Source organism: Triturus cristatus, chromosome 11 (genome assembly GCF_964204655.1).
Source record: "Triturus cristatus chromosome 11, aTriCri1.1, whole genome shotgun sequence".
NCBI lineage: Eukaryota > Metazoa > Chordata > Amphibia > Caudata > Salamandridae > Triturus > Triturus cristatus.
The window spans coordinates 891,836,364-891,851,625 of record NC_140594.1 but is presented as its reverse complement, the minus strand read 5'-3'; positions in this window follow the sequence as shown (position 1 = coordinate 891,851,625).

The following is a 15,262-nucleotide window of genomic DNA, read 5'->3' as shown; positions in this document are numbered from 1 at the left end:
CGGTCGGTAACGGCCGATTTTCGGTAAATATACCGTTACCGACCGGTATTTAGGCTTTTGCTATGTAGGGGGAACATTTCAGAATTCGGTAATTTACCGAATCGGTAATTTTACCGATTCGGAAAATACCGAATCCTGAAATGAGATGTAGGCGACACTCAAATGAGTGATGTGTAGGGAAAATAATTCGGTATTTAGCACCAAATATATGTTGGTGCTAAATACCGAATTCATTGCAAAAAGCAATATTTTGCTGGACTAACAGTGCCATGTGGCAGACATACATGCCCTTAGGGCATGTATGTACGCCACATGTGCACACATGCAGGAATCAGGGGTGCAACAGGGTGTCAATGTGACACCCTGCCACCCTTGAATGTGCTCCCCCCATTACCGAATCGGTATTTACCGATTCGGTAATGAGGCATACCTTCAATGGGAAGGTATGCCTCATTACCGAATCGGTAAATACCGATTCGGTAATTACCGAATTTCTCCGATTTGGTAGTATTTACCGAATGATTACCTACATTCGACTTACCACTTCTTAAATACCAAATCTGTAAAGTTCGGTATTTAAAAAGTAGTAACTTGTATGCTACCTACATATGGCCCTTAGTCCTTCCAAAGGAACTTAATTGCTAGAGCAAAATACAGACTGGCATTCTTCATCGAGAGTTCCAGATAAAATGTGTAGTAGTGGTGACAGCTGAAGCCAGCCCACACACTGGAAATTGGGAATTTGGCAAAAAGAAAAAACGTTTTTTTTTTTCCAGAATTTGCTAAGTTCATTATTTAGGCATGTTTTAGGCATGTAAGCGATTACAATTAGTGTTGTGTTTTCTCATAAAGAGAATATAAATGTATTTGTTAAAATACTGTCTTGCTATTGAAATTGTAGCTCTGTGTCATAAGTTGTATGTATACCTTGCAGAACAATTGAAAATACTTTGCTCAAAGGCAGGTGAACAAAGCTAAAATTGGTCTTAATACCTGGGCAAGGAAGAGTTTTACCCAGCAACTTCTATTGGCTCGGGGCTCTAAGTGGTGCATCATACTAGGACATTTCCAGATGAAATTAAATTAGAAAATCGATAGTTTTTCTGTGGCCTCCTCTAGGGGCACCTATAAAATACTTACATTTCAAGGGCTGGTACTGAAGCTCAACCTCGGTCTGTGGACATTGGAGAAAGTGGTTTGCTGCTTATACAATGTGTCAAAAAGTAGGGACAAATGGTGCACTGTAGAGAAATACGTGCCAAAGAAATCGACTAACAAGCCTATGGTTTTGCTTGCACCAATTAGAAATATGGTTCACAAAGATATAATGCACATCATTATCATCATGTGTCACAAAACAAAATTCTGTAGGCCTGGTACTAAAAACATATGCCACATTACTTTCAATATATCTTGAGTGTTGTTCAGATATTTCATGGTGTTGGTGATAATGGGATTTCCAATGTAAGAACCTGTCAGAAATGTTGCTTAACAGCACTAGAGATCAATTAACTATTTCACCATTGCAATACCTACATTCTTTGCCAATTTAGTCTTTGGTATGCCATTTTCATATTGTTATAGTGAAGCATTAGTTTCAATGCAATTCCCTCATAAAATGGCCGTGCCAAATCAGTTTTCAAATTGTCATGCCCAATTTCAAGCCACTTTAGCAATATTAAAGTTAAGCATGTCTCAATAAACTAGTTTCTACATTGCACCAAAATATTGCAAGGGCGTTTTCCACATGACATATTGTGTTTTTTACCACATTGTCTTCAGAAGATTCCAATCAACTCTGAAAACTGCCATTCCATGCATTCACTATTATAATACTGTTGCAATCAGTACTATGTATTTGTTAACACATCGAGCAATTTATTATGACCCCTGTCCCTTACCTTTCCTGCTCCTGCCCCTCCCTCTGCTCTCCTTGGTATCTCCCTTATCTCGAGCTTGGAATGACAGTTGGAATGTCGTGAGGTAGATTGTAAGCTAATGTGGCAGGAGGTTGTTTTTCTATGCCAATAAACCTTGTTCTTAAAGGAATTGGCCGCTTAGTAATACTGGCAACGAAATGCTGGTTGGGGCAGCTTTTGAAAACCTCTTCCCCAGATTACTCCAGCCACGAAGAGTTCCTGTCAGGGAAATGTAAACAAATGTATGCCTCTTATATCTATCTCAGTTTACAGAGGTGTGGAGTCAGATCAAAGGTACTACTGCTAGCGTGAGAGATTGAGGCACAGAGATGAAAGAAGAACTTGTTGCTAGGCTGGCAAAATGTCTCCTGAAGCCAACGTTAAGCTTGACTAAGTTGAGATGCGGAAGGGGGAAAGCTTTCGCGGCGGGCAAGCGCTGGAGTAAAAGAAGCCGCGCAGTCCCTCTTTACACTTTACAGCGATGTATGAATATTTCTTTTGAACTACGCCCATTTTACTACCTGCGCATCAGCCGTCATGTCAGCTTTGCATTTGTGAAGCTATAATCGCTGATGCACACAGCTTGTTTTGAATTTTGCCTTCAGTATAGTTTCCCTACACTGATAGGTACAGTTTTTCTTTTGCAAGTGGTGGCCTCTAGTAAATAAACGTAATATATACATTTTTAAGCTTACCGAGATCGCCTGTGCTCAGGATCCTGCAAGCCTGTTTAAACTTGAAAGTATTCTCCTTTGAAATTGTTGAACGTATTGCTATACAGCCACAGTACTCCGGCATATAAAAGTCAAATGGATAAAATCGTAGATAATAAAGTCAGGGAGTGCATGATTTGTGCTTTAAGTGACAAAACCAAGGTTACAAGAGCTGCCCCTATGTCTTCTGTGAGCGTTCCTCTTAAACCCTGGGACAAACTTGGTTTAGATATTATTGGTCCCCTTAAAACCTCTGTGTGGGAAAGCAAGTTCACGTTGGTGTTGTAGATTACCATTCACATTGGGTTACTACTAAAGTGGTCACCAAAATCAATACTATATCTTTGATAGAATTCTTAACAGATGCATTTATGACAGAAGGTGTGCCCAGTACCATCATAACTGATAACAGGGTTCAATTTACCTCAGATGAGATTAATGATTTCTTTAAAAAAATGTCTCTATGCCACTTTAGGACTGCCTTATATTGTCCAAGAGCAAATCGACTTGTGGAACGTGCAAATCGTATGATAAAAGAATGTATTCAATTGGCCCATATGTCAGGAAAACCAGTGGAGAATGCACTACAAACATGCTTTGGTCTAATCACACCACATCAAATTCTGTTACTAAAATATCCCCTTTTCTGGCCCTCAGGGGTAGGTTGCCTGGAACCAAAATGAACCCAAACCGGTTGGGAGGAGAACCCAGGTGGGTGTGCAGGGAGGAAACGGATCGTCATGTCAAACAACACCAAGAAGAGTACAAGAAAAGTTATGATCAAAAACATGGAGTTAAGATGTCTGATTGGAAGGTGGGGGACAGAGTGGTGGTAACTCTGGAGGATGGCAGGACCTGGAGCATGGATAGGATTTCACATGGCCACACTGGTCATAATAATATAGATCCTCCGTTGGTTTCCCCACATACGTGGAATCACTGTGCTAATCCTGGTAGTATTTGAGATAGTTCTGTTGTTATTGCAAGTTTTTCCAACACCAGGCCACATAGACCTCTTCTGTGGCACAAACATCATGATATCCGATGACAGTCTTATCATTTTGTTTCTTTTCTGGAATGTGTCTACTTGTGTTCCCATGTCTGCTATTTTAGCATGCAATTATTATCGCATGTTCATTGTTTTTCCTTTCCATTGTAATATATTTCCTTTTGCAATTTTTTCTCCATTGTTGTGGAAGGGAGAAGTGTTGTAATCAGTACTATGTGTTTGTTAACACATCGTACAATTTATTATACCCACTTCCATGATCTTTCCTGCTCCTACCCCTCCTTTTGCTCTCCTTGGTATCTCCCTTATTTCGGGCTTGGAATGACAGTGGGAATGTCGTGAGGAAGATTGTAAGCTCATGTGGTAGGAGGTTGATTTCCTATGCCATTAAACCTTGTTCTTAAAGGACGTTTCCACTTCGTAATATATACCATATTACACAGGTATGTCCCTGCCAAGTATGCATCACCATGGTGTGTTCTCTGTTGCCCTAAAAAAGTGCACACGGTTTTTATTTTGCTAGGCCAGCTTGGCTCATCAGGGACTGTCCACAATATAAACTTGGATTTGGTTACATTGATCTTATACCTAGAAATCCATCGGAAGCCAGTAAGAGTCTAAACTGCTCAGATGGATAAAGGATTGGAAATTAGGACCGGTAGCATCACCATACAAATTAACTTTGTACATTCTTGAATTAAAGTTTGAAGAACTGCCTGCATTGTTTTGGCAAATACCTTGGCATACATTTTACTATCATTATTTATTCATGATTTTGGCCAGTAAGGCAAACAGAAGGCCATATCTTTACTAGTTTTTCAGAACACTGCTATTATGTCATCTACTGTGGCGGGGGGAAGACCATTATTTGAATTTTACTGTCCCTCACCACCAGGCTTTGCCTGGAGGTGATGGAAAGTAAAAGACAAATGGCTATATGTCCGCTCATCCTGATTTGGTGGGCAGACATACAGCCATTTTTCACACAGCCCTTACTCCATCGGAGAGATTTAGCCATGGCGGACAAGAGTAACCGCTGCCATAGCCAAACCTAAGGTCCACCTACATATAAATTTGATGGGTGGACAAGTATGTTGGTGATGTATAACCTCTGTAGCCGTTGCAAAGGAGTAAACAAACTACCAACATATATATCAGGCCCTTAGACTCCTTCCTGAAAGACATTGTTTTTACTCTATGTGAGTCCTATTTCCCATTGGGAATATAATTTCCAGTTTATAAATACTTTTCTATGAAATCTTTGTATAGCTTTTTTGAATTTCCTCAGAAGTTCATATAGAAAGAGCTGTATTTCTTAGATAAATATTTTCCTTTCGATCCTCCTTTTGTTTTTTGCCGGAATTGTGTAATGTATGAAGGTGCCTTCTTTTGTTCTTGTATGAAATTAATGAAGTTTGGGTCCTGCAGTAAAGATCAACTGCACATCCATTGTGAAACTATATTACTGGTCACGCTTTTCTGCAATATTAATGAAATTATAGAGTGATCGGATTTTGGAAGTTATTATTGTTTTGAGAAAGTACCTTGCCAGAGAGGACAAATTCACAAAAAGGTTGAGTCTAGAAAATTAGTTATATCAGATTGAATACAAATTAGAACCAGGATTCTGTGGGTTTAATTTATAAACGGGGTCACACTGATCTAAATTATAAGCTAGGTTGGTGATTGACTCTATCTTCTTAGAGTGCAGCTCTGACCTCCTCCTAACAACCTTATCAATCAGGTCTGGTCCTGGGCATTAGTAGCCACTCCTTCCACCCTTGCTTAGTGCATTGCCACTCAAGATGTCATTTATGCTGTCACCCAGGATTGCTGCTGTCACATGAAAGCTGCCCATTTGTTATTCCCCCACATTACCAGCACAGTAAATCTTGTCCCATGCAAGCCAGCACCCAAAAGCCATATGGCCCACCTTAGTAGCTAGCTAGAGAAGGATTCGAGGATCTACTACAGGATTTGAAGATCTCAGAATTCAGGATCAGCTGCAGGATCCATGGACCCCACAGTCTATAAAGGCGAGGACAGGTGCTTGGCTTTCTTCCCTGTTGATCAGGGGAAACCTCTGCTTGGACTCTGCTCTTCATCTGTGTTCCTCTGTTTGGACTCCCCTCTTCACTTCCATTTGTGTTTCTCAAGCAGAGATTATCGTTAAGCTAGATGTTAAGAAGATACTTCCAGAAAATTAATTTTTGCGGCCTTTCTTGAGACCTCTTCTACTGCATCACCTAAACGATTTTCCTTGCATCCTTGAAATTATTTTATCTCTTTCAACAGTGTCTTCAGAGGCCTCAGGCTAGTGAGAGCAAAGGAGATTTAGATATTACTTGTTTCAATTTTTGGGATTCTGTTCAGCTCCTGTATTATCCCATACGTATAGTGATATCAGGTCATACTGAATTTCAAAGGTTTCGGTGTGAGTTAATAAGAATAAGTATACAACTGTATACATCAAGAAACTGACAAGGATCTACCTAGGTTTCGATGGAGTGTTACTGAATTCTACACCTAGATGGATATTGATGTCAAGATTCTAAAGAGTGTCCTTTCAAACATGAATCAAACGGTTTTTAATTCTTCATTATTATCTTCCAGTTTAGGTATTCTGTGGTAATCCTGTATCCAATATATATAATCCTGTATTCAATATATATAATTGTCTCTTTCCTTGGTGCGGGATCTAGAATGTAGAATGTGGAAGGTGCCTAGCTGGAGGGTTCCGTGATCGACAGTTGCGGATGAACCTTCTGTGGCTGGGATGCTGTTTCTTACTATCCTGAAAATAAAGAAGCTACCATCTACACTCCAACATTGTGTAATCCTGCTTATTACACTAGCGACGTCCGGGATCACTCAAGAAGACAGAAACCCGTGGTGAACTCTTTTCGCTTCGTTCATTCGATGATTCACGAAAATACTTCTGGGTGAGGTGAGATCTAATCATTTAAGCGTCCTAACACACCGTGCGCCTTTCCTGCCGGAAAAGTGTGTTTATACATACACATGAACTCGATGTACCTTCTCGTTTAAGACAATCAGATTCCAAGTCAAAGACATCTTTAACACAATCGCTGCCTCATCCTCACCTAGTCGTCTTCACTATACAACTTTCACATTATGTCTACGCCTACGTCTACGATCTCGACATTTTGTGACAATTTTAAAGTTTCTCCTATTACTCAATTTAAAGTCTCAGCGCGCGGTCTTCCCAGCAGGCTTGGACCCTCCTCGTGCTGTATTCCCATTTCGTCGGACACGTTGCTGCGGTAGGCCTGTGAACAAGACGTTCTTCAGGGTGTCGCGCGCTGCCTCGAGCGCATCTTGGTGTGAACTGAATAAGTGCGACACTGCGGGAGGAGTGCCGTCTGGAGTGCCGTTTCCTTTAAGAAACTAACTGACGTAGGAGCCGTCATCTACTCAAACACTTCCTGACAAAAGATTGACGCTTCTACGCCGTCTCCGCTTACAGGAATCAGCGGCGCACGTATCATAGCAACGCTTAAACACAGCAATTCTCTTTATGTACATTATTATTTCATAGCTTGTTACCCGCATTGCGCTGACAAGCACAGCCTCTTGTTTTACTTCATTACTTGCTCGTGATCTACATCGCGCTGACAAACACAGCCTCTTGTTTGTCCTATCTCGCTGACAAACACAGCAAAAAAAAAAAAAACAAAAAAAAAAAACATTTCAATCTGCCCTTCTTCATAAACTAAACTGACTGAATTTATGTTAATTGTATACGACCTGTCAACTATTTTACCCGTGCAAGTGACAATTATATATCATTTGTTCTTAGTCTTTGTTTAAGGTGTATATACATTGACAATACTTCGCATTATTTAAATTATTTCTAAAAGAAATGCAGAATGTAACATCAGCACCATTCTTTCTTTCTGATCCTGGAGAACCCCCAATACGCTGGTAAAAGTGGACAAAAGTACTCCTTAACTATGCCAGAGTTTGTGGGTGTCTCTAAGCGCAGAAAGAAAGTTTTCACTCTTATTGCATTGCTTAGGCTCGGAGGGTCAAGATGTCTTTGAGCACCTTCCAGATCTTAACGATGATGAAGCCGACAACCTCAATGAATTTGAAATTGCTCTAAAGAAGTTGAATAAACACTATCATCCAAAACTCAGCACAATTCTAGAGCAATATCATTTTGGAAGACGTGTTCAACAAACAGAAGAATCAGTTGAAAGTTACATTAGACCCTTGCGCAAATTGGGTGCTACTTGCACATTTTAAAGTTCATTAGAGGAACGCATACGTGACCAGTTTATGCTTGGTTGTAATGTGGAAAAAATAAAAGACGAACTTTGGCAAAAGGATGATCCGAATCTTGATGAAGTCATCACGTTAGCTAAGAGAATTGAACATTCCGTGGCATGTGTGGAGGTCATTAAAAAGAAGGAAAATGGTCATCCTCAAGAAAAAGGTCAAGAAAAAGTTCAGTCTATTGACAAAAATTTTCAAAGACCTTCGACTTCGAAATCTTCTTTGAAAGACATTGATCCGATCAGGAAGAGTCGGCCTCCTAATTATTTTTTATCCAATTCCAGATGGAAAGAGGATAACAGAGTCAAATGTTTTCGTTGTGATCTTTACGGTCATCTTGCTAATGATAAATCCTGTCCTGCTCTTTCATCCAAATGCCACAACTGTGAGAAAACTGGTCATGTATCTAAAGCCAGTAGGTCTAAGAAACCCAAGTCCAGCAAACGTGTTAAAGAAATCTTCTTTGATGATGTTGACTCTGAAAGTGAACATGAAGGACTACATTGTGGAGAAATTATCTCTTCAGGTGTTCTTAACAAGTGTAAAGGTCCTGTAGATTCTGGTCTTGTGAATGATTGTAACATTAGAATGTTGTTTTATTCTGGTGCTAAGATTTCTTTGACTTAAAGTTACAAGGTAAAGTGGAAGTACATAAGCCTGACATCAAACCATTGGCGTATGGGGGGCAACCCATAAAGCTCTTTGGTTACTTCCTTGGTAGAATAGAATACAAACGGAGAGTAACAGCTTCGAAAATCTACATATCATGTAGGGGTGACAGCATCATCAGCTGGTTTCACCAGGCCGACCTGGGGGTCTCCTTAGTTCCTAGGGCAGATCCTTGTATTGTTCTTAGGGATTTAACAAATTCTGATGTCTCTAAAAGCATTAGGTGTGTAGGACTTCATGATAAACAGGTTACTTGCAGGGAGGATTTCAAAATGAATTTACAATCTGAATTCCGTGAAGTCTTCAATGAGAGCCTGGGTTGCCTTTCTAACTATGTACACAAGATTGTTTTGAAACCTGGTTCAAGTCCCATTTCTTGCAAGGTACGGAATGTTCCCCTTGCTATGAGAGATTCTATGCGTCTTGAACTTGAGAAATTAAAACGGAAAGGTATCATTGTAGAGACTGAAGCTTGTCAGTGGTTGGCTCCGGTTGTTCTTGCACGCACAGCCTCAGGTGAGGTGTGTCTTTGTGTGGACTTGCGCGCACTTAACCGTGCTGTGGTTGCGGACAAGTATCCACTTCCCAATATTGCTGAAATGCTCACGCAACTAGAGGACTCATGCGTTTTCTCAACTCTTGATTTGCGCGCTGCTTACCATCAGGTAAAAATTGATCCTGAATCCATGGATCTGACAGCCTTCGTCACCCCATTTGGGACTTTCAATTCACTCGTTTTCCATTTGGGCTTGTCTCCGCCGCCTCTGTTTTTCAGAGAGTCATGGGAGATGTGTTGAAGGATATAAAGGGAGTAAAGATTTATCAGGACGATGTGCTGATCCATGCCTCTTCACAAGCTGAGCATGATTCGAGACTAAGGTGTATCCTTGAACGATTTAGCAAAAGAGGCTTGACGCTTCGTGAGAATAAATGCAAATTTAATCTTAGGGAAATAAAATATCTTGGGCACAAATTAACTCCTGATGGTGTTAAACCCAAGGAATGTTTAGTCAAGACTATTGATAACTTGCCTGTTCCTCAGTCACGTGAGGAACTCGTAACTTTTTTAGGTATGGCTGAGTATTATAATAAATTTGTGCCACACTTCGCCAGCCGCACTCATGCTCTTAGATCTCTCTTAAAAAAAGGGGTGAAATTTATTTGGACATCTCAGTGTCAGTTAGAATTTGAAGAAGTCAAGGAAGCTCTTAAGTCAGCTCCTTCCTTACAGAGCTTCGACACTTCCTTGGACTCTATCTTGATCACAGATGCAAGCTCTAAAGGTTTGGGGGCAGTTCTTAAACAATTCAAAGGTGGAAAAGAAGACACCATTATGTTTCTGTCTAGAGCGCTTGTCGGACCAGAATTACAGAATTCTGTAATTGAAAAAGAAGCACTTTGTATCTACTGGGCCATCAAAAAACTAAAGAAATGTTTGTGGGGTTCCTATTTTCTTGTTCATTCTGACCATAAACCTCTCAAGGATTTGTTTGGCAAGAAAGATCTTAATGCAGTTTCTTCTAGAATCTGTAAGTGCAAGATTTTGACTTTCATGTCAAATACATCCCTGGTGTTGACAACAAAGTTGCTGACTGCCTGTCACGATTGGTACCTGTATGTCATTATGTATGTGACCCAGAAGATTACTGGGAGTTTGACACATTCAAAGTGTGCGAGATTGTTGATGGTGTTGTCTCAGAGATGGAATGGCGAGAGTCTTTAAAGAATGGCAAAGTATTACTTGAAGTATGCCAGTTTGTGTCTGATGGATGGACAGGCATTAGATCGCTATCTGATGATGCAAAAAAATTTGGAATGTGAGACATGAACTCTCTCTACACAAAGATCTATTGTGGCGAGTTTCTCGTTTGGTTCCATCTAGTTCTTTACAAGAGAAGATTGTTCGTCTTGCACACGATGGCCACCAGGGAATATCAAAAACAAAAGAGCGAATTCGGGTGCACTTCTGGTGGCCGGGGGTTGATATTTTAGTAGAACGGTTAGTTAGAGATTGCTCAGAATGCAGGTTGTCGGACAAAGTGTGCAAGACAAGGACCCAACCTATGATTATTCGTGATCCTCCCTCTAGGTGTTGGCAAGATGTTGATTTAGATCTCCTGGGACCAATCCATTCCAACTCTGGTCAGTTCTTTGTTTTGGTTCTTGTTGATATGTACTCCAGATGGCCAGAGGTCAAAGTCACTCAGAGCTCTGAAACCAGAGATGTTATAAGGTTCTTAGAGGAGGTATTTTACAGAGAACGTCTCCCTGAGACTTTGTTAAGTGACAATGGAGTGCAACTTGTCTCAAAGGAGATGGAAGACTTTCTGTGCAAGAGGGGTATTGTTCAAAGAAAATGCTCTCTCTATCATCCTGAATGTAACGGGATGGTTGAGAGATTCAACCGTGTGTTGAAGGAATCTATACAGTCTGCTACAGTCTGCTAAGGAACTAGGGCATGACTGGAGAAATGCTATTCAAGAGAAAGTTTTAGCATATCGTTTGACTCCTCATTCCACAACGGAAAAGGTTCCTTTTGAGTTGTTTAGAAGACGTACTCCTAACGCTCAACTATTTCAATCTTGGATGAGAGGTTATGGTTCTGATGTTAGTATTCCTGAAGATCCTCAGTGGAGGATTCGTCAAGATTCCAAGTCAAGAAAGATGAAGGCGAATTTCGATGTTAGACATGCTGTTGCCCATACGATAGTCAATGTAGGGGACTGTGTGCGGGTTAGGTCTCCACAAAAGAGTGGAGGTAACAAGTTTTCCATTCTGCGTAAAGTTGTTAAACTATTTCAAAATGCAGTGAGACTTGATGATGGACGTATTTGGAACCTCAATAGAATTGCTCCTGTACGTTATGTTACTCCTACTGAGTCTTCTACTCGCCAGCCTTACCCTGTGCAACATGCACCTCCTCTGCGTAGGAGTTCTCGTACTTGTTCTATTCCTTCTAAGTTCCAGGATTATATCTGTGACTAGGTTATCCTCTTTTGGTTCTTTGTTTATGTTCAGGGGGAGGTGTGTGGTAATCCTGTATCCAATATATATAATCCTGTATTCAATATATATAATTGTCTCTTTCCTTGGTGCGGGATCTAGAATGTAGAATGTGGAAGGTGCCTAGCTGGAGGGTTCCGTGATCGACAGTTGCGGATGAACCTCCTGTGGCTGGGACGCTGATTCTTACTATCCTGAAAATAAAGAAGCTACCATCTACACTCCAACATTGTGTAATCCTGCTTATTACATATTCCTATTTCACGGATGTTATTCACATGCAAGAAATTTTCCGCCCCTCTCAACAACATACTCCAACATTTTACTTTTACTTTTTCTTTCCTGTGACTAAGTAGCACACATTTTGTATCTTGTCTGCAGACTGATTTCAGCTATACTAGTTTTATTATGAACACTCCTAATCTTGGCAATTTCAGAGGCCTTCGTTTGAAAATGTGATGCTATATCTGCAAGCTGTAGATTTATTATGGAATGGCCAGCCTAAGCATGCAATCCAGCACAGTCTACTGTGTGTTAAATTTGATGCAAGGCAGCCATAATTTCAGTCAATGAGATTGCACCTTTCAAACCTGCCCAGACTGCCATTGAGCCTTCCAACTGTACACGTGGTTTGATTAAAGGGACCACTACTGTGGTTGCTAACAAATTAGTGGACCCTTTGGTGAAAGAGACCCCAAATTAGTAGATATCTGATAGCATATTACTTTTTTTCTCAGTAAAAGTTTGTTCTCCTTGTAACATGAGATTAAGGACTGAGGGAATGGAGATTTTTTCTTCTGGTTGCAACTCCTAACTGGTCCTCTGCTGGCACTGCTTCTTGTGTGTTAAGAGTGTCTGACCGGCCTCTAATCGAAAAGACTAGTGCATTATCGCCTCTACTCATGGTGCACTTGGTGGGTGGATTCCCATCAACTCCCTGTTGCACAGGTGTCCTTGCTGTAGACCCAAAAACCGGTGCTAGACTAGATCTTAAATAATGAATTATAAAATTCTGCTAAGCACACTCTACACAGTAAATATATCAGCACAGGAATAAGTCTAATTCTTCAGACAATGCACACACGTATAAATTATTTGTTATAGACCACCCTTTATTGTGTAGATAGTTGTATTCATACAAATGCTTGCAGCCAAAGTGTTTCATTCAAAGTGAAAGTCTTCAGTGTTACAATCAATAAATGCATACATATTATTAGAAAAATGAATTGCATAAACGCATATCCATATTACAAATAATCAATCCATCAGCAGCAAATACACTGAATAGAGTGCACATACCTCATCTTTGGTGGTTACATTTAATACCATTCATTTTCATATTGGTTTATAAAGATGTATATATAAGTATTACCTGTGTATAATGACAAATCATATTTTATACAATTTATGTATATTTTACAATGATCATTAGCATTTTAGCTCACTTTATATATACGGAGGATGCCCTTTGCTACATCTTCCATCGTTCTCTGTGTCTTACTATATTTTGCATTATACCAACATGTTACATATTCACTATTATATGAACTTACCACTAAAGTAGTAAATTATGAAGCTCTCAATTTCTAGTGCATTTCAGAACATATCTGGACAGAACACAGTATTGACTTCCAAATGTGTTACAGAAAGCAAGATTTGAGAAATCATATGAATCCCACCCATCTTTAGTCAGATCACTATCTATTCATTGTAATCTGACCCTAAATCTGTCACTTATTTGCCACTGATATTGTTTCTTCCACTCCTACAGTACCATTAGGTATCCCAGTGTCACACAGTCTATTACACAGTAATTGAATGTAAACTATCTTATTGTAATCCTCAATATCAGTTCATTTCAATTCTTGTGTGTTGTTGGGTTATAGCAATATCCCTTCAATTTATTTATGATGCCCCTAAACATTTATATATGTATCCCTCAACATTCTGTTTTCACAAACAACAGATTCTGAAGTGTAATAATATTTACTCTGGTTAATAACAGGCAAACAAATTCAATACAAATGTACTGCCCACCGATATAGCACCACTCTGTGAGGTTACAAATACTTACACCTACAAAGGGCAAATCACCTTGTTATTTTCTGGCTGAGACATATTCCCACTCTTCACATATCTCTATCAATTTTTTATCTGTGATTTATAATTCACTCAGTTCTAGAACCTTTTGCCTTATATACATCATACCTCCATATATTGGTGCTGATGAATCTTTTCAAGACATAACGTCAAACATACTCACTCATTTATTGGATATAAGAATATCTCCTCCTGTGCCAGTTAGAAGCATGGCACCAAACTAGTATGGTTGATGGCAGCCAGTGTCAGCATCTATTATTAGCTACTAGTAAACATGACACCAGACTGATATACTAGTGAATCAATAACGTCAACTACTGTTCGTATGCCTATTTATCTAATTGTAAAATTCGTAAATACTGGGTGATAGGTCGAGAAAGTGAATCCCTATCTACAGGGGGCTATAGAGTTTAGCAACAGACCTGTTAATGTCCTAAGCATGAGGGTGATTAAAAATTAGAGCTACTGATGCCAGGTTGTGAATCAGGTTTAGCAGATTTCGAAAGAGCAAGACTCATTCTGTTTTCTGGTGCTACATGCTTCTTACCCAAACTGGTTTGGCATTTGGTGTCTGAATCACCGAGGTCATAATAATCATTTTTTTGTACTTTTACCATTAGTATGGCTCTGTAACTGTGTTTTGGATCTTTCTTTTAGCAAAAGCATTTCACAGTACAAACCTATTGAACTTAACCTGTTCTGCAGGGTCATTCCCAAACATCTTCCCTTCTCCCTCCTGTTTCTGAACCCATTTGTGTTGGCTTTTAGTTCTCTGTAAAGTTTACCATTGCTAACCAGTGCTAAAGTGCTTGTGCACTCTCCTTTAAACATAGTGAATTTGGCTTACTCACAATTGGCACATTTAATTTATTTGTAAGACCCTAGTAAAGTGGTACTACATGTAAATCCTACTAGCAGGTCTGATGCACTTATTGTGCTACCCACTTAAGTAGCCTCTTAAACATGTCTCAGGTCTTCAATTGTAGCCTATGAGTATGGTTTTAAACTGTAATTTTGACCTGGCAAAATAAACCTTTTGCCAGTCATAAACATTCCTTTTTAATGCATATAAGCCAACCCTAGGGTAGTCCCTAAACAGCCCAGGGTGCTATGTATTTAAAATGTTGGGCACATACTTTTTACTCTTACATGTCCTTGTAGTGAAAAACTCTTAAATTTGTTTTTCACTACTGCAAGGCCCATCTCTCTCTAGGATAACCTTGGGTTACCTTATTACATTTAAAAAGTGATAACTTTTCATTAGGGGCAGCAGGAAGAATGTTGAGTTCGGTGTTTAAAGATTAGTAATGAAAACCTTCTTTAATTCTAAAGTCTAAATTTAAGTCACAGTTCTAAAAAAAAAAAACACTTTTAGAAGTGGGCATTTTCTTGCCCCAACCATTTCGTGTCTGTATCCTGTATTATAGGTAACATGACTAGGTGTTACCGGCAGTTGGTCTTTGTGTATTGCTCCCAGACAGTGAGACAAAGAGGGAATACGTGTTGGCAGGATGGGTCATTTCTGACCTCATAGAGGGCAAAGCTGTCCA